We start from the raw sequence: 21,882 nt of genomic DNA, 5'->3' as shown, positions 1-21,882 counted from the left end.
TACAAAATGCCTCGTATGTGTTAGCCCTTTCTCCTCAATAGTCAGTCAGTACTATGTGCCTGGCACTGTGCTCAGCACTGGGGATCCAAAAGGAAGCAAAAGATGGGAGGCTCCCGGAGCAGGGACAGTTCTTTCCCTGGCTCTCTGTCTACTGGCTACAAGGACTACAGAACTTGGTATACAAAAGGGGCTTAATAAATGCCAGCCCCATCCCATCCCATAGATGAAAAGCCCCTTTAAGATTCAATACACAGATCATGGAAATATGTGTAGGAGAACTGCCCATGTTTAACATATATTGGATTTCTTGCTGTCTAAGAGAGGGCAAAGAGAGGAAAAAAATTTTGGAGCACAAAAATTTTGCAAGGGTGAATGTTGGAAATTATCTATGCATATGTTTTGAAAATAAAAAACTTTAATAATTAAAAAAAAAGATTCATAGCACAGAACATCAGAGCCAGGAGGCTGGAACTGAAGCTTGTAAGAGCACACATTTAGAGAAGAAAAGGACCTTTAGAGGTCACAGAATCCAGCCCCATTTTACAGAGCAAGAAAGTGAGGTCCAGTTAAGTTACTTTGCTAGGGTCACTTAAATAACAAAATGCTATACTAAATAGAATCAGGAAGACCTACATTCCATGCTGCCTATGACCCTGGGCAAGCCATTTAATTTATTTTAGTCTGTTTCCTCATTTGTAAAATGAGTATAACAATAGCACTTATTTCACAGGGTTGTTATATAATCAAATGAGGTAACTTATGTAAAGCCCTTTGCAAACCTTAAAGTACTATATAAATGCTTGTTATGATAATAATAGCAGTTATCGTTAATTATAATGAGCATATGTAATACAAACTATTTTATAACATATATAATATATGCAATTATATATAATGTATGATATAATTAATTTTATAATCAGCAAAATTATATTATCATCAATTGAAATTCATTGCTATAAATTATAAATATATATAGTTAATTATGAATAAAATAATAATAATATATAGTTATAAATTACCATTTTTTATACCCTGGATTTCATAGCTAATAAATTTCTCAAGCAAGATTTGAACTTAAATCCTCCTGACGTCAAGTCCAATAGGTCAAACATCAGTGGCTACCCCAGTTTGCAACACACTCTCACTGATCCCAAAGTGTATCATCTTGGGGGCTAGGCTGGGAACCAGAGAGACTGTGGAGGAGGGACTCTTTCCGTACCCAGGCTGCCCACCCTGGGGAGGACACCATTCCAACAGCCACCGCGGGCTGGAGGCCTGTGTCGGCCTGAGCATCCGTGTCCGTACGGGGCCGGTACTGGCATCCACTCCCTTTCTGCTTCACGCTTCCCTCCCCCAGCCTCGAGCCCCTGCTCTCTTGCCTTGGGAACGTACTTGTCCTTGGCTAGGAGAACAAACAATAGCACATGGCCTATTTCCAGCAGCTTTTACTGCTTCTCAGTTTAAAAGGGGGTGGGGGGGCAGGGGGAGGCGGGTACAGAAAGAAAGAAAACCAGGATGGAAAGAAAATAAGTGCCGTGGACGCTGTGATTCGCAGCCCAGGGCTGCGGTTACCTGGCAACCCAGGAAGGTGTGTCGGAGTGAAGGGGACGCAAAGAGACAAGTACCAGCGTTGGGAACAGCTGGGGTTGGACCAGGGGAAGGTCACAACTGGCACATCTGGTTCCCTGAGGGGCTGAAGGGGGGGGGCTGCAGCTGGGCTGCCACTGACCCCAAGCGCCCGGCTCCCAGATCTGTGACCTGCCAGCCTCCTCACGCTATCCCTTTTGAAAGCCATGGCTAGATTCTCCTCCCCCAAAATGTGTCCACCTCATCACCATCCTGATCAAAAACCATCATGGCCCCCAACGTCTGCAGGATAAATGGATGAATGAAAGGTATTTATTCAGCAAACAACCACTGTGTAATAAGTGCCAGGCACTATGTTAGGTGCTGAGGATAAATGAAAGAGACTGACTTCCAGAAGCTCATGACCAGATGGAGGAAGGAAGACCACACAAAGAGGGAAAGCGGTGACCAGGAAAAGGCGGTTTTTGTCTGCGCTGAGGGCAAGGCCAGAGGACAGTTGATTGTTACACTCTTTCCAGAAGCAATAGTAATATTGATCTAACTACTGTTCCCAGAACAAGAACAACGAGAAGGGGTGTTAGGGCTGCAGAAGGGCCCGATGCTGGTGGGGTGTGAAGCGGGGCTTGGTACTGGCCAAATATCACAAGTTAGGGGAGCTGGCGTTAACGCACCCATCATGGTGGCTCAGCCCCAGGCCAGAGCTCCCAACCTGAGCACATGAGGGGAACTCCCTTAGAGGAGGCCAGATTCACACTCTTTTGAGATCCTCTTCCTTCTGGCCCCAAATTACATGTCCAGCCCAAGCACTGCTTCTGATACAGCCATCTAGTCTTCGCACTGTGATCTGCCTATCTCCAATCCTCCACTCATGGCTTCCCCCTCTTTCAAATTTCCTTTTTACTATGACCACCTACCCTAATTCTAAGATAATGCTCATTCATTCATTCAATTAACATTATAACAGGACCACAGCACTTAGGGTTGGGGAGGAACCCTTGTTCTACCTCCTACCATTTTACAGAAAAGGAAACTAAGGCAAACAGAAGTTAAGGAATTCACCCAATGTAAGTAATTTGAATCCAGGTCTTCTGATTTCAAGTGCTCTTTCTATGACATCATGTTATCTCTTTATTGGGCACTTATCATTCACAAGGCAACAAGAGGTAGCATACACATAATAAGCCATAATCCCTGGCCTCAAAAAGGTTTTAATTTAACAAGGAAAATAACAATCTAAGTTTATAAGCATTTATTAAGCACCTACTGCAACCAAAACACTTTGCTAGGTGGTATATGGCAGGAAATTCGAAGATTAGGTTAGAGAAGAGTTCCTGTTCTCTCTCAGTCCAGTAAGCTGCTGTGCAATGGATCGAAGGTCGAGTCAGGAAAATCTGAGTTCAAATATGACCTCAAATACTTACTAGCTAAATCACAGCTTCTGTTTGCCTCAGCTTCTTCTTCTGTAAAATGGCACATGTAACAGCATTTACCTCCCAAGGGTATTGTGAGGATAAAATGAGGTAAGATTTGCAAAGTGCGTTGCAAATTGTAAAGAGCTATGTAACAAAGTGCATTGCAAATCTTAAAGAGCTACATAAAAGCTAGCAGATGAGGAATGATAAGAAGCAACAAAAGCACTATGGGGAGGGCCCTAAGTAGTTCAGAGATGGGGTCCATCCCGATGAAAGGCTTCTCTTTCCTACCAATGGCTATTTTGTTTCTCCTCATCTGCCATACTCATTGGAAGAAAGGAGAGCAGTGTAACTGGAGTCTGGGGATGCATGTGAATGGCAAGGGAAAACTCATTCCTCCTTTCTACTTGAAAAGAAATTCTTGGGGTAGGATCAAGTAAAATGTCACCAAAGTATTTCTCCCACATTCTGGGAAGGTGAGAGCAGAAAGAGAAATAGAATAACACTCCTGAGTTAGGAAAGCCAGAAGGAAGCTGGGACAACTGAAATCCAAAAAGAGATCCAAACGCCAATAGCTATCTGTCCCCTAGGCCTAGAAGGCTGCCCCTGTCACCTCGGCCTCTCTGAATGCGACTTCCCCGGCTCAAGGACAACCTCCTGACCAGGCCCTTTCTTGATTGACTCCAGTTAGTAACACAGCCCTCCCCACATCCCTCCCAAGGACTATTATTTCCACTTTAAAGCAGAGGACAAAGGGAATAAAGGGCAGAGCTGGATTCAAAGCCAGGTCTCTCCCGGCTACCAACAAATCCAATGCTCTCTTTCCTAAGCTAGGCTACTACTAGGTAGGTATTTGCTAAGTGGAACTGGATGGAAAAGAGATGCGCGTGACTTGAGGCGTCATCCGAGTCCCACTGATGCTTGTGCTGGACAATCAGTTCCTGGAAAATTGAGAACTAACTGTCCTAGGGCTGCCTGGGTTATAAGCACCGTTCTCTCCCTGGAGCTGCAGGGAGGGTCAGTGCAGAGGACTCGTGGGCGGCTGCCACTCCTGCTTCCAGCGCCATCTCTTCTCCTCGGCAGTCTCCCACTTGAACGCTAAGAGAACAAAAACCTGGAACAGCATCAGCCGTGACATTTGTGCACATTTACTCTCTCACTGCCATTCCCTTTTTCTCTTCTCTCTCTCATAGAGAGAGAGAAAAACAGAGAAATGGAAAAATGGAAATATAAATAGATGGAAAGAAAAAAGATGGATATGGATACATATATACCTAGACACACACACATATATGGATAGATGATAAACACATTCATACATGGACAAACGTATATGTACATTGATGGATAAATACATGGAAAAACAGATACATGCATACAGGGATAGAAAGATGGATGGGAAAAAAGAAAGGTACATATACAGACAGAAAGATGGCTACATACATACATACATGGATAGATGGGTAGATACATACACAATACATGGATAGACAGAAAGATGGAATACCTACATGGATAAGGAGATAAACATATAAGAGACATACATGTACATACATGAGCAGACAAATGGGTGCATGTATACGCAGAAAGAAAGACACATATATATGTATACATAGCAGAGGGCTAGATACATGGAAGAGAAAAAGAGAGAAAGAAGTGGATGAATACATACATATATGGACAGATAGATATACATAGACATACATGTATGGATGGATAGATACATGAAATACAGATACATACATGCATACATAGAGGGATAGATGAGAGATAGATTTTTTAAAATGTATTGGGAAGTTTGCAGCTTATAGAAACCCTAATCTCTAGGAAGCACTGGAAGAAGAATTTAAAAAAAAATTTTTTTTTTTGGCTAACTCTATTCCAGTTTGCCTAGCTGCTGTTTATCTCCAGGAAAGTGCCCAAGCACAATCCCAAGCGGAATGTAAATGAAGGATCCATGTAGACGGAACACGAACTCTGCGCAAGGGGAGCCAATCCAATCAAAACCCACCCCCGCCCCTGCAGGAGCCTGGGCAGACAGAACAAGGCAGGAGATCAGAAATGGAGCCTGAACGGAGACAGCTCCAGAGCGAGCATTAATCAGCAGGATGGACAGGAGCCACAGCCTGCCAAAGGGCAGGCACAATGGCACAGCCCCAGGAAACTGAACAAGGAGGGCCTGCCTACCTTCCCTCCTCTGTTCAGTCCTGTTGGGAGGTGGAATCCAGGCCCCATCACAACCCCAAACTGCTGCTTCCCAAACTGGTTCTCCCCGACCAGAAGTCACAGGAGAGCCTGGCATCCCTGGTACACAGTAAGCACTTAACTTTGTAGCACAGAGGTGGAAACATTGGTGCTAATGGGAGGAGAGAGGTTTCTGATGTCTCTAGTCTCTCCCCTGTCTTTCCCATTTTCTACCAAGATACCAAAACAATATCCCCCAAGCCCACTATCCTTCATGAAGATTCCCTGGCTCCCTACTACTTCTAGGTGAAAGCCAAATTCCTTTTGCATTTTTTATTCAGTCATTTCTGACTCCTTGTGACCCCATTTGGGGTTTTCTTGGCAAAGATAGTAGAGTGGCTTGCCATTTTCTTCCCCAGCTCATTTTATGGATGAGAAAACTGAGGCAGAGTTAAATGACTTGCCCAGAATCACACAGCTAGTAATGTCTGAGGCTGGATTTGAACTCAGATCTTTGTACCACCGAGATGTATCTTTTCCATTTAATGTCCTTCACAAAGCTGGCAGAGGTCTACTCTTTCAGAGCTATTTCACGTTCATTTAAGTATATTATGTTCTAACCGCAGCAACCTACTGTCTGTCTGCCATATACAAAAATCTACATCATCCTTCCAAATCTCTACTGTCCCCCAATCTCTGTCTCTTAGAACTAAATTCCTTCAAGATCCAGATCAGATACCTGGATCCCTGAGCCACAAACACTGGAAACTGCTAGAATCGTTTGTACTCATCTCCTAATGGATAACATTTATATAACATATGGGCCAGGCACTGTGCTGAGCACTTTATAATTATTATCTCATTTGATTCTCACAACAAACTTTGGAAAGTGGATGCTATAATTATCTCCATTTTACAGATGAGAAAACTGAGTCAGGTAGCAGTTACATGTCAAACTAGTGACCTGAGGCAATATTTGAACTGAAATGCTCTTCTGGCTGGAACTCTAGGGCTCAATCTACTATATTATCTAGTTGCCTCATGTAAATAAATACATATATACGTAAAGGACAGAAAGACAAATATGTGTATATATGTACACACAAATAGATATAGATAATATATGGCAGATATAATACAGACGTACGCACACACATGCAAACAGAACAGATACAAAATAAATACCAAGTGATTTAGATTCTCATGACACTTCCTTTTCTGGTTCTCCTATTTTTCTGATACTCCTTTCCTAGTTCATCATCATGGGCCCTCAGACTCCCAAACTGTGAGTGTTCCCCAAGGCTCTTCCCTTTTGGTCCTCTCCTTTCCTGCCTCTATATTCACTCCCTCATGGACTGCATCAATCCCTGTACGTCTAAGTAACATCTCTAAGAAGGAGACTTCCAAATACACACACAGTCCTCGGCTGAGCTCCAAATGCTTATTGGATATTTCAAACTGAATTGCCACAGGCATCTCAAACTCAACGTGTTGAAAACTCTACTTAGTATCTTTCCCCCAACCCCAACCCCCTTGGGCAAACTTCCTCATTCCCATCACCATCCTTCCAGTCAACCTCAAACCTTTTGAGAATTACCATTAAATCCAAACCCTTCACTTTAAAAATGGGGAAACTGAGGCCCAGAGAGAGGAACTGACTTCTCAATTTTGCACATATGGCGGAGCCTTCCCGAAGGCGTCTGGAAAAGATGCAGTCATCCTCCCATATTCACAGGGGTTAGATTCCTAGTTCACAACACGAATTCAGATATTTAAAACTTATAAAGAAAATGAGCTTAAAAAAATACAAGGAAAACGAACATTTTGTTCAGTCTCATTGCTAAGTACAGTCCAACAGCCAACGCCAATAGGATGTGGTAATTTTGTTATCTCTGTTCTTGGGAACTAAATGGCATAATTGCATTTATAATCTCTATCCTGCCACACTTGAGAAACTAGAAAGCAGCTGAAGCTTTCTTTATCAAACCAGCATCTATGCCATAAACAATAAAGGGCTTATTTCCCAAATACCACATTCCTGTCTGAAGTTTTCTATCTCTCTGTATTGGGAAGACTTTCCAATTTGAGAACTGCTTTCTGGAGGGTGAACCAGAGCAAGTATCTGAAAGCTAAAGGAGATGGCTAAGGTGGGAAATAACACTTGGAAGGACTGGAAAGCCAATACAATTGGGTTGGTCAGATCCTGGAAGTGAGCCTGAGTCTGAGGCAAGGACCATCTCTCCTACAGGCTCTTTTCATCCTTCCTGCCGGGATGAAAACTAATGCCTGGGTGTGGATGTGCAGGTTCCCACAAGGACTGGCGGCTGACCGGGCCTGCGGGCAAGCTCTGGGCCTGGCTGGGACAGGAGGAGGGCAGCTAGGATTATAGGGAGGCTCTTACACTATGTGTGACTTTCCGAAGGAGATGATTCTATTTACACAGATGGATTCATTTAAATATTTACCATACCTCAGAAAAAGCTCTGGAACTCTTGCTACCCTGGGAACAGCTTGGAACCTAGGTCCCTGAGCCACAAACACTGGAAATTGCTAGAATCGTTTTTACGCAAATGGAACCGTGGCATCTTAGAGCTGGAAGAGATCTCGGGAAATAAGAGAAACTGTGAACGCAAACCCTAAAAATACACTGAGACTTTACTGTACAATCAACTCTCAATTATCAATACCATTCAAAAGCAACAAAAAGCACCAAACGTCTGCCGATTGCTGGGGGAACTATAAATTATACAAAATAATACCAACTCCTATTTTTGACAGTGCTTTAAGGTTTACAAAACACTTACCTCAAAACAAGTCTGCAAAAAAGGGAATACACAGTACTCTTATTCCCATCTTATAGAAAAAGAAATTGAGAAGTACCTCCATCAGAGCTGGTAAGTGCCTGAGGCAGGTGGGTCTCCCAGTGCCAGTTCCAGCTCCTTCTCCACAAAACTACAGCATGGTCCCTGACATCCTGAAGGCCGCAGTCTATCGTAAGAGGGGAATGAGATGCAAACGCCACTACCGATCATGGTGGTGGGGTTCGGTCGTTTTTCAGGCAACGCCAACTCTTCATGATCCACCTGGGGTTTTCTTGGCAGAGAAACTGGAATGGTCATCTGACAGATGAGGAACCGAAGTAACCAAGGTTCAGCGGCTTGCCCAAGGTCACCCAGCCAGGAAGGGAAGGAGGCTGGATTCGAACTCACTGAGATGGGCATCCCTGATTCTAAACCTGGCACTCTATCCAGTACTATAACTACCACCACCATCAGTCCTACCACTAGTACTACTACTACTACCATGATCATCACTATTACCACTGCTTCTATTAGTATTACCACTACTGTTACTGTCACTACTACTACCACTACTAAACTACTATCACTATTACCACTAGTACTACTACCATTACTATTATTACTACCACTACTAAACCACCATCACTGCTAGCACTAGTACTATTATTACTACTACCACTACTATTATTACCATCACTACAACCACTACTAAACCACTACCACTATTACCACCATGATCATCCCTACAACCACTACTTCTATCAGTTACTGTTACTACCAGCACTAAACCACTATCATTGTTACCACTAGTGTTACTACTATTACTATTATCACCACCACTACTAAACCACTATCACTATTACCACTAGTACTGCTATTACAATTATCACTACTATTATTATCACCACTACTACTGCTACTAAGCCACTATCACTACTACCACTATTGCTACTATCACTGCTAGTGATAGTACTACTAGTACTACTACCATTACTATTATTACCACCACTACAACTATTATTAAACCACTATCACTGATAGCACTAGTGCTACTATCACTACTAGTAATAGTACTACTAGTACTACTATCATTACCATTATTACCACTACTAAACCACTACCATTATTACTGTCACGATCATCACTACTACCACTACTTCAATCAGTATTACCACTACTGTTACTACCAGCACTAAACCACTATCATTGTTACCACTAGTATTACTACCATTACTATTATCATCACCACTACTAAGCCACTATCACTACTACCACTAGTGCTACTATCACTATTCCCACTATTACTACTATCACTACTACTACTAAACCACCATCACTACTCCCACTAGTACTACTATCACTACTATTACTACTCCCACTACTACTATTATTATAATCACTATCACTACTTCCACTGCTACTATCTACTATATTACTACTACTACTAAACTACTAGTACTACTATCACTACTATTACTACCACCTACCACCACAACTAAACCACTACCACTGCTACCACTAGTACTACTACCATTGCTATTACTACCATCACTAGTACTTACTACTAAACCACCACTACTAGTACCACTAGTACTACTACCACCACCACCACTACTATTACCACTACCTCTATCAGTATTACCACTACTGTTACTACCACTACTAAATCACTATCACTACCACCACTAGTGCTACTATCACCATTACCACTAGTACTACTATCACCACCACTACTACTACTAAACTACCATCACTACTCTCACTAGTACTGCTAATATTTCTTCCTTCCTCCTTCTTCTACATGGTCTATATTCTGTGTTACTTTCTGGTGTAAATCCATGCATTTTTTTCAGACAAGGAGGAGGCACGAGTGCTAGACCAGCAGTCAAGGAGACCCGAGTTCAAACCCTGCCTCAGACACAATTATTTACCTGCTCTCAGCCTCAATTCCCTCTATGAAATGGAGATAAAACAGCACCTACCTCCCAGGGATGCCATGAGGATCAAATGAGGTAACGATTAATATAAAACATTTAGTATAATGTCTGGCACATAGTAGGTGTTTAGTAAATTCTTCCTTCCCTTCCTTCCTTCTCCCTTTCCTTCTTTCCAACCATTTCAGAGGTAAGATATATATTCAGAGTTAGCCTATAGTCAAATCAACATGGTATAGAAATGCATTTTTTTTTTGCAGTTCATTTATTTCCCTAATTAGGTTTGGTTCCAGCTCATAAATCTTTAGGTTTAACTCTCCTTAAAATTTATTTGCACCCCATGGAGCTGAGCCTGGGAGAAAGGCATGCAAAGGTAGTGCCGGGGTGGGGGGGAGGTGTGTGAGGAGGAACCAGTCTGGTACTAGGAACAGGAGGAACAGTGTTACAACAGAACTGGAGGATCTTGGGTTCGAATTTCACCATCACTCCTACTACCATTACTATCACTACTCCTACTATCACCACCACCACTACTGCTACTACTACTACTACCACCAATATTACTACTACCAATTGGGCAGGTCACATCCCCTCTCTGGGACTCAGTTTCCTCATCTGCAGAATGAGTTGAAGAAGGAAAAGTAACCCTCCAGTAGCTTTGCCAAGAAAACCCCAAATGGGGTCAGAGAGTCAGACATGAAGGAAGTGACCGAACATCACCACCACCATTGCCTCCAAACCTCTCCAGATCTCCCAGGATGCTAGTGCCTTCCTCCCCAAGTAAGTATTTTAAACACGTTTATGCCTATTTAGGAGTCTGTTACCTAGCCAACTAGACTGTAAACTCCTGAAGGGCAGGGCCTTTGTCTTTGGCTCTTGGGTGCTTACAATCACTAAATACTTGTTAAAATACACATTTCCCAGCCTGTCATATAAAACCCTTCACAATCAGTTCTAACTTGCCATGGAAGACTTGTAAATAATCTCCCTTTATTTGCTTGACCTTTCAGCCAAACTCATCTCCCACCCCCACACCTTTGCACAGGGCTGTGCCCTGTGCCAAGAACACAGCTCCTTAGCCGAAATTCACAATTTCCATCCAGGTTCATCTCAGGAGCCAAGCTTTCCCAATTCCCTTCAATCTTAGAGCTCTGTCCCTCCCCACATCATCTTTATCTCCTCTGTTGTATTTTACTCCATGCATCCCTCTTCTCCTTGAGGAAATGGTTGTTTTTCCCTTTTTAATGCTTCATTCCTCATCAGCCAGCACAATGACTTGCATATAGCAGGTGCTTAAATAGCTGCTGGTTGAATTGCATCCTACAAATTAACAATCCTCCCATGTCTAGGAAAATTTCAAGTACCTTCCTTGGGAGAAATGTAATTTTTCTTCTCTGACCTGATCTAAGAGCAGTCTCCCCAGGAAGAAGTCAGCAGTGGGTGTGGGACAAAAGTCCCCAGGCACAAGGGGCTAGGGAGTTCTTTCAGAACTACGTTATCTGATTTTCTCTGGGTCCAACATCACGTTCCTGGACCTGGATTTAGTTCAGTTGCATAAACATGGATTAGGTACCTAATGGCATGACGGAGTAAGGTAGGGAGTGGAGATTCACAAAGACTCCTTCAAAAAGTTTACAATCTAACAGTGGGGAAAGACACAGAAATGAATAATTTCAAGGGAAAAATTAGATAAGCATGAAGAAGGCTAAACAAAAAAAAATGTAAAAAATCTGAGAAAATATTTCTACCCCATGTCCTGGATCCTGATCCTTCCCATCAGGGCAGAAGGGCTGATCCCTCCAAGGAGATGGCCCAATCTTTCTGGCCACCCCACAATCCTTCTGCACATTGCACCTCAAATCACAAATTTGGTCAATAATCTAAGCAATGTGGTGTACCTCTCTCTGGCAAGTCGTAAGTCCCTTAGGAGTAGCAATGGGCAGAATTAAAGGCCTAAAAACATGCATTTGAATCCCATTTCCAAACCTACAAACCTGGGAGAATCACTGAACCCTTGATTTCCAATTGCCTCACATATAAAATAATAGAGTTGGACTCAACTTGTCTTCCTTCTGAGGTTACCTCCAATTCTCCTTGAATATATCTCTTTTGTTTATAATCATTTACATGTTGTCTCCATCATTAGAATAAGAGCTCCCACATTTTTGCCTTTCTTTGCAACCCAGTGCTTTGCACAATTCCTGGCATATAATTATATTAAGCAATTCATAAATGCACACTGATGATTGTATGTATATATAATCTGTATCAAATTGCTTGCCTTCTCAAGGACAAGGAAGGGAAAGGGAAAGAATGTGGAATTGAAAATTTTTGTAAATATATTAAAAACTGTTATTTACAAAAATATAAAATTAAATATTAAAAAAATGCAGGTTGATTCTCCAACTGGCCTTGAAGGTCTCGTCCAACTAAACATGTGACCCTGTCTCTACTCATCAGTCCCACTTTTCTCCCTCTCCCAGTCATTCTCACTTTCCTAAAACTTTCTCTCCCCTGCGAGGGGTTACATAAAGGGAATCACACACATGGCACCAAGTCCTCTGATTCAACATAGATTTGGAAAACACAGAAAGGGTGTAGGTCACTTTTAAGACACAGAAGTGATGCAGGAATCCCAGATACTCCTCGGCCTCCTCTAAGCAGAAGCAGCCCACCAAAAGGTCCTGAGCCGCCGCATGCTTGTCCGGGCAGTGCTGACCGAGTCTCTAGCTATAAATCTCGTCCACCAGGGGCTGGGTTTGGCTCCCGAGGCTAGGCCCCCACCGGCAACATATTTGCTAAATTTAGGGCTGCTCCCAGCCACCCAAACAGTTGAGCTTTTCGTGTCCATTTCAAGTTCACCTGAGGACAGGCCTTTGGGCAGAGTGGACCAGGACAACCCCATGTCACATTCCCCCTCTCCCACCAAGGCCAGGGAACAAAGGCAAGAAGGAGCAAGGGGAGGGACAAGGAGAACGGAGGCAGCCAAGATAGGGTGTCTCGCAGGGCCCAGAATGGCCCAGGAGTGCCATTGAAGCTCAGGGCCCTGAGTGGTCAAGGTGGAGGAGATGAGGGACCCAAGGAGACTTTCCCCATCCTGGGCTGTAAAAGCACAAGGCCCTAGACAGCTAGGTTTCAATGGAATCATGTAATTCAAGATATATAGATGGCCTCTATACCAGGAATTTTTTTTTGAGGTATTCAGGGTTGAATGACTTGCTAAGGGTCACACAGCTAGTAAGAGTCTCAGTCTCTCCTTTATCCACTGCACCGCTTAGCTGCTCCTATTCTAGGGATTCTTAACCTTTTTGGATTACCTATGGACCATCAATTATAAACCAAGTTGATAGATTCCTCTGCTGAATGATTTTTTTTCCCCCTGAGGCAATTGGGGTTAAGTGACTCACCCAGCCCATCACACAACTAAGAAGTGTTAAGTCTCTGAGGCTGCATTTGAACTCAGGTCCTAGTGACTTCAGGATTGGTGCTCTATCACCTAGCTGGCCCCTGAATAATTTTTTAAATTATTTAAATGATATTTTTAAATGCATAAAATAAAATACAAAGGATCACAAAGGAAGCTGATTATATTAAAATGCTTATATAAAAATTAAAATTCATTAAATTTTAAAAAATAAGTCCACAGTTACCACATTAAGAATCTCTGATCCAGGGGTCCCATAAACCTGGGAAGGCTGGAAGTACAGGCTTAGCAACAGACTATGCAGCCTAGCAAGATGTGGAAAGGGTCAGCATCCACAATGCTGGCTCCTGGCTAATGAAATTCTTAACCCAGAAACTTGTGAAACTATTTGCTGAGGCACAAAGGGCTTATGGTCGCTAACAGTGAAAAACATTAAGAATAAGGAAGTATCCGTGTTATTTTTTTCAAGGACCTTCACAGCCTCTGGATAGATGGTTTCCTGATTGGCAGTGGGAGGAGAGATGGGTTTTCTAATCCACCTTATGCCCAGGTAACCAGAAGATGACCATCGCAAGTTCTGAGCCCCAGCAGTCCCTTTCATTCTGGCCTGCGAGGCAGAGTTTGCATTCAGACACTGCAGGGGGTCCTGGTGCCTTAGGACTGCAGACAGTACAGATTTATTTGGAAGGTTCACAGTCCCCACTATTGTTCATGATTTCCTCTGAGATTCCCTCCCATTTACTTTATATGTAAATTTTTTTGCACATAGTTGTTTACATGTTTTTCCCTCATTAGACTGCAAGGTCCTTGAGGACAGGGACCACATTTTTGCCTTTCTTTGTACCCCTTATACTTAACACATCACTAGATAAATGTTTGCTGCCTTGACTTGGTTTGTTGACTTAAAGCTTGACGGCCATCCAGTTGGTCAGTGGAAATATAAATATTTTGTTAGAACGCTGATCCTCTGATATTCTCTGTGTAACTTGTGAATTTACCCTCTTAATGTAAATTAAGTTTGGTAAAAAGAAAGTGACTGGAGCTAGACGCATCTAGAAGGGTAACAACGGCTTAAGGTTTCAGGACTCGGGACAGGGTTAGCCTAGTTAGGACTGAATGATGCATCTGGCTGGGGAGGCAGCAGGATGGTGATCCAGGGCCTTGTCTTGACTTCAGACTGGACAGCTGACTCAGTGAACCTCCACTGGCTCCACCTGGGCATAAAAGGCAAGGAGAGAGCCCTTCTAAGTCTCAAACACGTCTGTTTTGAAATCATTTATTTTTGCTACTTAATCTTATACAGGATATGATATATAGTTGATGAGAAAGACAGGTGCCATAGAGCACTGGGGCCTAGAGTCAAGATGATCCTTAATTTATGGACAAATTCCTTAATTTCTCTCTGCCACAGTTTCCTCAAATGAAAAATGGGGATAATAATAGCACTTAGCTACCAAAGTTGTTGTAAAGATCAAATGAGAACATAATTATAAAGCATTTAGCACAGTGCTTGGAACATAATAGGTGCTAAATTATTATTATTATTATTATTATTATTATTGTTATAACAGTCCTGCTTTACTATATGCCCTGAACAAGGGATTTAATTCTCAGACTCAATTTCCTAACCTGCAAAATGGGACAGTATCAGCTGCATGGTTGTTATGTCATAGGACTAGTTGTGAGGATTCAATAAGAAAAGACTATGAAGCACCTACTATGTGTTAATCACTGTGTGGATCCCTGGAAGTACAAATAGGAAAAAAAAGTAAGACATTCCCCCAAACTCATCTATCTGATACTTTTAAGCAGGAGAGAAAACACATAAATGTGTAAAACATTGTTTGCACTAATCTCCTCAGTGTCTGGCACATAGTAGGTACTTAATAAATATTTGGTGATAGAATGAAATGGAAATGTTGGCTATTTATTATTACTAAAAACATTTGCTGAATTAGTGAACAATGATATAGGAGATTATTGTCTCTGCCTTCTGGATTTCAAACTCTTCCAAAGAGACTGGGGGTGTCCCAAAGCTTTAATGGCTTAAAATTACACTGACTTTAGGGACACCCTCTATTCCCCTTTCTCCCCTCTGGAGTACTTAGAACTTGACAGGTTGCAACCAGAATAGGAACTTGATGAAAGGCTGCTGAAAGTTGATAAATTTAGATAAAATGAAAGACTTCTCTACTTTTAGACCCCACCCACCCCAACTTCTCTGTTTCCTTTAACATGTTGTAATTCTTGCCTATATTTATATTCCTAGTACTTAGCGCAGTGTCCTGTACATAGTAAGTACTTAATAAATATTTTATCTATAAATCTAATAAATGTTTGTAGATTGTTTGGAGGGAAAATTCCTGAACAATTCAGGTCAAAAAGATCCTGAACTTAACTTAGCCTGAAAAATGGAAAGAGCGTGAGATCTGGAGCCAGAGGTTTGTTGTAGCACTATAACCTCAATGAACTTGGGTTTCTTTACCTGCAAAACACAGGCTTTGGACCGAGGGACCTCCCAGGTCCCTTCCAACTCTCATGTCCACACTTCCAGGCTCAGGGCACTCACTGTTTAACCCCCTGCTGGCAGCTAACTTCCTCCTCTACTCTCCCCTTCCAAGTTCAGCTCACTGGCCGCCTCCTGGAGGAAACCTTCCCTGACCTCTCCATGGGGTAACAGCAGGAATAATATACCCACCAATGACATAACGCTTCAAGGTTTGCAAAGCACATGACAAATAAGACCTCATTTTATCCTGATGGCAACTCTGGGAAGAGAAACTTGTTATTCCCATTTTACAGATGATTTTTACAAAAGAATTTTTCAGCACTTCCTGAGGCTAAGGGTACAAGTGATTTGCCCAGGATAACCCAGCTATTAAGTGTCTGAGACAGAATACAAACGCGGGTCTTGACTGTGTAGTCCTAAGCCAGTCATTGAACTCCAGTGGGCTCATGGCAGCCCGTATATATAGAGAGAGTATAATAATGCTGCAGGGTCTGCCTTGTAGAGCTGTTGTTAATATAAAACAAGGAGTGTTGTTTTCTGTAAAATTCAAGGCATTATGTGAGTGCCAGTGAGAAGGCTGCGCTCCCCAGGAGAACGTAAGCTGCTTCAGGGCAGGATGGTTCTATGTTTGCCTCTGCATTCTGGCCCCCAAGTGGAAGGTTTGGCACCTGGTAGGTGAATGTACCGACTTAGCTGGGGGGTGCCCACTTCCAGAACGCCCCTCAGCCCTGCGCCCAAGCGTCCCCCTTCCCCGACATCCCAGGCTGCGGCGTCCCCCGTGGGGAGCCCGCCGCCCAGCCGGAAGCAGCCAGAGCAAGGCCCAGAGCAGGCCCGGGCCGGGATGGCGCCCACGTGGCAGCCCAGGAGCGGCTGGCCACACAACGGGCCGTAAGCCTCTTACAGATTAAAGTTCCTAATTTAAACCTCTATTTGAGGTAAGACAAGTGGGTCAGGGCTCCATGGGGCCACCTGGGCTGTTCAACAGGCTGAGAGATAACTGGGATCCAAGAAAGTCTTGTCCTTTTTTTTTCTGCTGGAAAGGAGGGGGGAGAGGTGGGTTGTGGGGGGGAGAGGTGAGCTGTGGGGGGGAGTGGGCTGTGCCAGGACAAGATGAGGTGGACTATAAAAGCAGATAAAATGAGTAAAAGGCGAAGGGATTCCACATGGAATTACTGACTAGGCCATCAGGAGATTTGAAACCCACCAAGAAATTTCAAGCTCCAATGTAATTTCAACCTCCCTTCTAAAAAACCTGAAGACCAGATCTGAACTGCAGAGTGGATGGCTACTGGCGCTCCACTGCCTCATCAGAACCCCAGTCTGCTCCGCTGCACGTGGAGCATGAGGAGGAGAGAGAGGAGGAACACAGCAAAGAACAAATAAGGAAACACTCAAAAAACAGGAAGCAAGAGGGACGAAGGGGTGAAGCAGAGGCCGGGAGAAGGGGGAAAGACCGGGACTCTCTGCCTCTCTCTCTTATATTTTTCTGTCTCTTCCGTCTCCCTCTTGTCTCTGTCCCTCTATCTCATCTCTCTCTCACTTTCTTTTTTTCTGTCTCTGTCTCTTCTGTCTCTGCCTCTTTTCTCTCTCTTCTCTGTCTGTCTATGTCTTCCTTCTGTCCCTCTCTGTGTCTTTGTCTCTTTCTCTGTCTCTCTTTGTCTCTTCTATCTCCCTCTTGTTTCTTTCTGTCTGTCTTTTCTTTCTCTGTCTCTCTCTCTCTCTGTCGCAGTCTCTGTCTCTCTCTGTCTCTGTCTCCTCTGTCTCTCTCTATCCCTCTGTGTGTCCTCTTTTCTGTCCCTTTTCTCTCTCTCTCCTTCTCCCTCTTCTCCTCTCCTTCTCTGATTCTCTTTCTCTCTCTCCCTCCCTTTTCCCTTTCTCTCTGTTTCTGTCTCTCTGTCTCTGTTCTTTCTTTGTCTCCTTCCCTTTTCCCTTTCTCTCTATCTCTCTGTGTCTCTTCTCTCCGTCTGTCTCTCTATCTCTGTCCCTTTCTCTCTCTGTGTCCCCCTCCTTTTTCTCTTACTCTCCTCCCTCCCTGCCCTTCTCCCCCTTCTCTTCTTTGATTCTCTCTTTTCTCTAGCTCTCCTCTCCCTCTCCTCCCCAAGCTCAGGTTTTCCTGGCATAGCTCCCCAGTTCCTCTGCAGCAGGAAACACCGGGCAGAGGAGGAGGAGGAGGGAGACCGCAGACCTTGTCTCTAGTCCAACAGCGAGGGCCCGCCTTTGGCTTTCCTTTGAAAACAACAACAACAAAACTTACCACATCTGTCTCAGTGGAGATGATCTTACCCAGACAGGAGGGAGGAGTCCATGGTTGGAGAGGCGAGAAAACCCGATTATGGGTCAGCTGGCCTGGGAGAGGATTAGTGGTTCCTCTCCTTGGAAGGGCATTAACTTTGTTTTGTTCGTTTCACTTTTTCCCCTAAACTTTAAACACTAAACAAAATGGGCTCCTCTATATCCAAAGCAGAAGGAAAAAAGAGGCCTGAGCGTGCTGCTGAGCATCTGATCCACACGAGTTGTTCCTCCTCCTGGGAGACAACAAATTCTGCCCGGCGTTTTCAGAACTGTCCTGCTAGTCTGTGTTTCCTACCAAGCCTCCTTCTGTTCTCTTCTATGCATTTAAAAATCTCTCAATGATCCTCTCATCTCACTTTTTCTTTTCTTACTCTGTTAACTCTATAGCTATGCCCTTCAATGCTCCCCCAAAATCGGAAATTAGAAAAAAACCTACCCCTTGTGTCAGACATGTAAATGTAAAGCATACCAATTGTAAACAAAATTGTAAAGTAACTACTACACTGGTCATGTCCAAAAAAGGGCATGTCTGCTCCTCCCTCTTCAGTTTCTTACCTGACCAAGAAAAGATGGAAGCCTCTTTCATCCTCAATCTTCTGGACTAGACCTTCCAGAACTATGGTTTCCATAATTAAATCTTTCCAAAATGGTTTTTCTTTACAGCGGTGCTCTCAGGGGTTCTGCTCATTTCACTCTGGATCAGTTCTAAGTCTTCCCAGGTTTCTCTGAAACCATCTCCTTTATCATTTCTAAGAGTGTAATAATACTCTATTATATTTATTGCCATAATTTGTTCAGTCAGTCTCTGCCAACACAGAAAAGCTGCCGTAAATATTTTTGTATATATGGGTCCTTTCCCTCTCTTTTGAGTGTATAAGCTAGCAGTGATATCATTGGGTCAAAACATATGTGCAATATGTTCATTCAAGGGCTAAATCCAAATTGCTTCCCAGAATGTCTTGGTCCAATTCACAGTTCTACTAGCAGGACATTAAGTCTTTGGGCTTTAAGTTTCCTGGGGTACATGATCTTATTTAGAGTACCAATGGGGCATCTCAAAAATGCTGGGAAAATGCTCACATCCCAGGCACTGAACCTCATCTCGATGGATACTGGCATCACTGAGTGTTGGAGCTGGATGGGATCTCAGCATTCTTCTGGTCCGACAAGCTCATTTTACTTTAGGAACAATGAAATTCTAGAGAACTGAAGTCACTTACCTAAGCCACATGGCTAATTAGTGACAAGAACTGGTACTGGAAACCAAGCCTCCTAATTCTCAACTCTCTCCACTAGATTATTATGTATTCCCTTGATAAATCTAAAATGTTATTCTAAAAGAAAAGGCAGATTCCCCAAAAGATAAGTAGTCAAAGAATATGAACAAACAGTTCTTAAAATAATTGTGGTATATTCACAACCACTTTAAAGAATGTTCTGTATCATTACTTTAAATCAAAACAACCCTGAGATTTTACCTCACACTCTGCAAAATAGAAAAGATGACAAAAAATGGTACTCTTCAGTACTGGAGAGTTTGTGGAATGATAGGCCCATTAATACATTATGGTAGAGCTTTGGACTGGTAGGGTGGTTTTGGAAAGAAATTTCTAATTATGCAAATAAAGAAACTAAAATGTCCATATGCTTTGAACCAGAGACTCTCTTCTTGGGTTTGTACCCCCAAGGAAGCCATCACTAAGAGTAAAGTTTGTAAAAACATACCCCAAAATATTTATAGTAGCACATTCTGTGATAGCAAAGAACTAGAAACAAGGTGGATGTCCATCAATAAGGAAATGGTAAATAACTTGTGCTATGTGAATATAATAGGATATCACTATGCTGTAAGAAATGATGTGTGTGATAAATACAGAGAAGCACAGAAACTGCTTATGAACTGCTGCTGAGCCAAGAAAACAATATATACAATAACAACAATAATACAACTTATTCCTCCCTATATCCCTCAAGATAAAAAATGAATATAACCAAAATTATAAAGACCAACTGTGACTCATTCAACTAAAGAGATATGAGAGGATACCCCCCAACCTGCCCTTTTGTGGAGGTCAGAGGAAGGTTCAGAGGTATTGCAATTGTACATGTTTTAGGGCTTTTTTCAGTCTATTGATCAATAACGCTGATTCCTCCCCCTTAAAAATATTATTAGTTCTATAGAATGGTTCTTTGAGAGGGGGAGAAGGAATACTTAGGATAACTGTAGTGATATAAGAAACAGAATGCATATCAATGACATTTTTTTATAGGTAAAAGCAGGTAACATTTTTTGATGGAAAAAACTGTCTTGACAGTTCTTGTTTTTATGTCATGGCCATTATCCTTTTATACTCTCCTTCCATAAACCAAACAAACCCTCCTTTACTAGGAAAAATTATGCAAAAACAAAAGCAGAAATTTTATATGACAATATATAACATTCAGTGCGGGTAGCCCATGACTCCTCTCCTGAGAGAGGAAGTTTATTTCATTATTTTCCTTCTGGTATCAAGACTAGTCACTACCCTTAAGACAAATGGTAATTTTATTCATTATAATAAATGGTTTTCCCCAAAAAATTCTGGACCTTTGATTTCCCTAAAATAGGGAACTCTCACTATGAAAACTTCCTCCTCTGATACAAATTAGCACATCCTTTGCAATTTAGAATCTAAGGAAATTACCTCAAGGTATTCAGAGGTTCAGTTACTTGCCCAAAATCTTATAATTAGAACCTCTCAGAGGCCGTATTAGAATTTCCCTCTTCCAGATCCTTTAAACCAACCTTCTATCTCAAAAAAATAAATCAATGGCCTAAGAACTAGTAGGAGAGCTGTGTTCGAGTCTTTCCTCTTATACACAGTGACTAACTGCAAGCAGATATCAAATTCTTGGACAACTCAGTAAGATTATAAACTGCAGAATATTTCTGATTTGCTTAAGTAGAGAGGGCCTCCTCATTGAGAGCTTCCTCACTGAAGTGAAATCATAGACCCAGAATAAAAAAAAAAATAATAATATAATTCGGGTCTTTTGATTTTGAACAAAGAATCTGCTGTCTCCCTTTGCTAATAATGCTAATGAATATTCACCCAGAAGGCAGATGGTCATCACCTGGAATTCTCAGTGTCTATTCTGTTGTACTTCAAGATTCCTCTTACAGATTCCCTGAGGATTTAGAGAGTGTATTATTTCATTCCTTCCATTCCCAACTGAACGCTGACTACTTGCTACTGCCCAGCCCTTAGTCAGCATCACTGTCTAACCTTGGCTGAATTTACCCCCATAAAATGTGCACCTTCTATCATAATGAGAGAGCTACATAATTCAATGAACAGAGGGCTGGGCTTGCAGCCTGGAAAGCCTGAGTTCAAATCTCACTGACTATGTTACCCAGAGCACATCACTTAACTTCTGCCTACTTCAGTTTGCTCATGTGTAAAATGGGGATAATAATAATACTTCTCTTTCAAGGTTGTTGTCAATACAGCAATAGCTAAAAGATTTACATGGTGCTTTACAGATGTAATCTCATTAGATTCTCAGTGTATCACGAAGTGCAGAATGAGTTTATATTTGTAAAATGCTTTGCAAACTTTAAAAAGCTATATAAACACTAGCTACTATTACTATTATCATTATCAAGCTCCTCAAAGAAAGAAAATCAAACATTCTCTTGTAGAGTCCCCAACTCAAAACTCAGGACCAAACTCATTGATTAAAGTTAGTTAATTTA

At 42.3% G+C, this 21,882-nt stretch overlaps 1 long non-coding RNA gene across 1 annotated transcript; it reads right to left on the bottom strand.

The window, feature by feature from the left end:
• Positions 1 to 13,490: 13,490 nt before the first annotated feature.
• On the bottom strand, positions 13,491 to 20,157 carry LOC127562611 (uncharacterized). Its single transcript, XR_007953729.1, has 2 exons — positions 18,702 to 20,157; positions 13,491 to 14,559 (listed from the first exon to the last, which is right to left on the bottom strand). It is a non-coding gene; the product is annotated as an uncharacterized LOC127562611 (long non-coding RNA).
• Positions 20,158 to 21,882: the final 1,725 nt, after the last annotated feature.

The sequence above is a fragment of the Antechinus flavipes genome, chromosome 4 (genome assembly GCF_016432865.1).
Source record: "Antechinus flavipes isolate AdamAnt ecotype Samford, QLD, Australia chromosome 4, AdamAnt_v2, whole genome shotgun sequence".
In the NCBI taxonomy this organism is placed as follows: Eukaryota; Metazoa; Chordata; class Mammalia; order Dasyuromorphia; family Dasyuridae; genus Antechinus; species Antechinus flavipes.
Note: the sequence above shows the minus strand (reverse complement) of the source record. Positions and strands in the feature narration are given on the sequence as shown.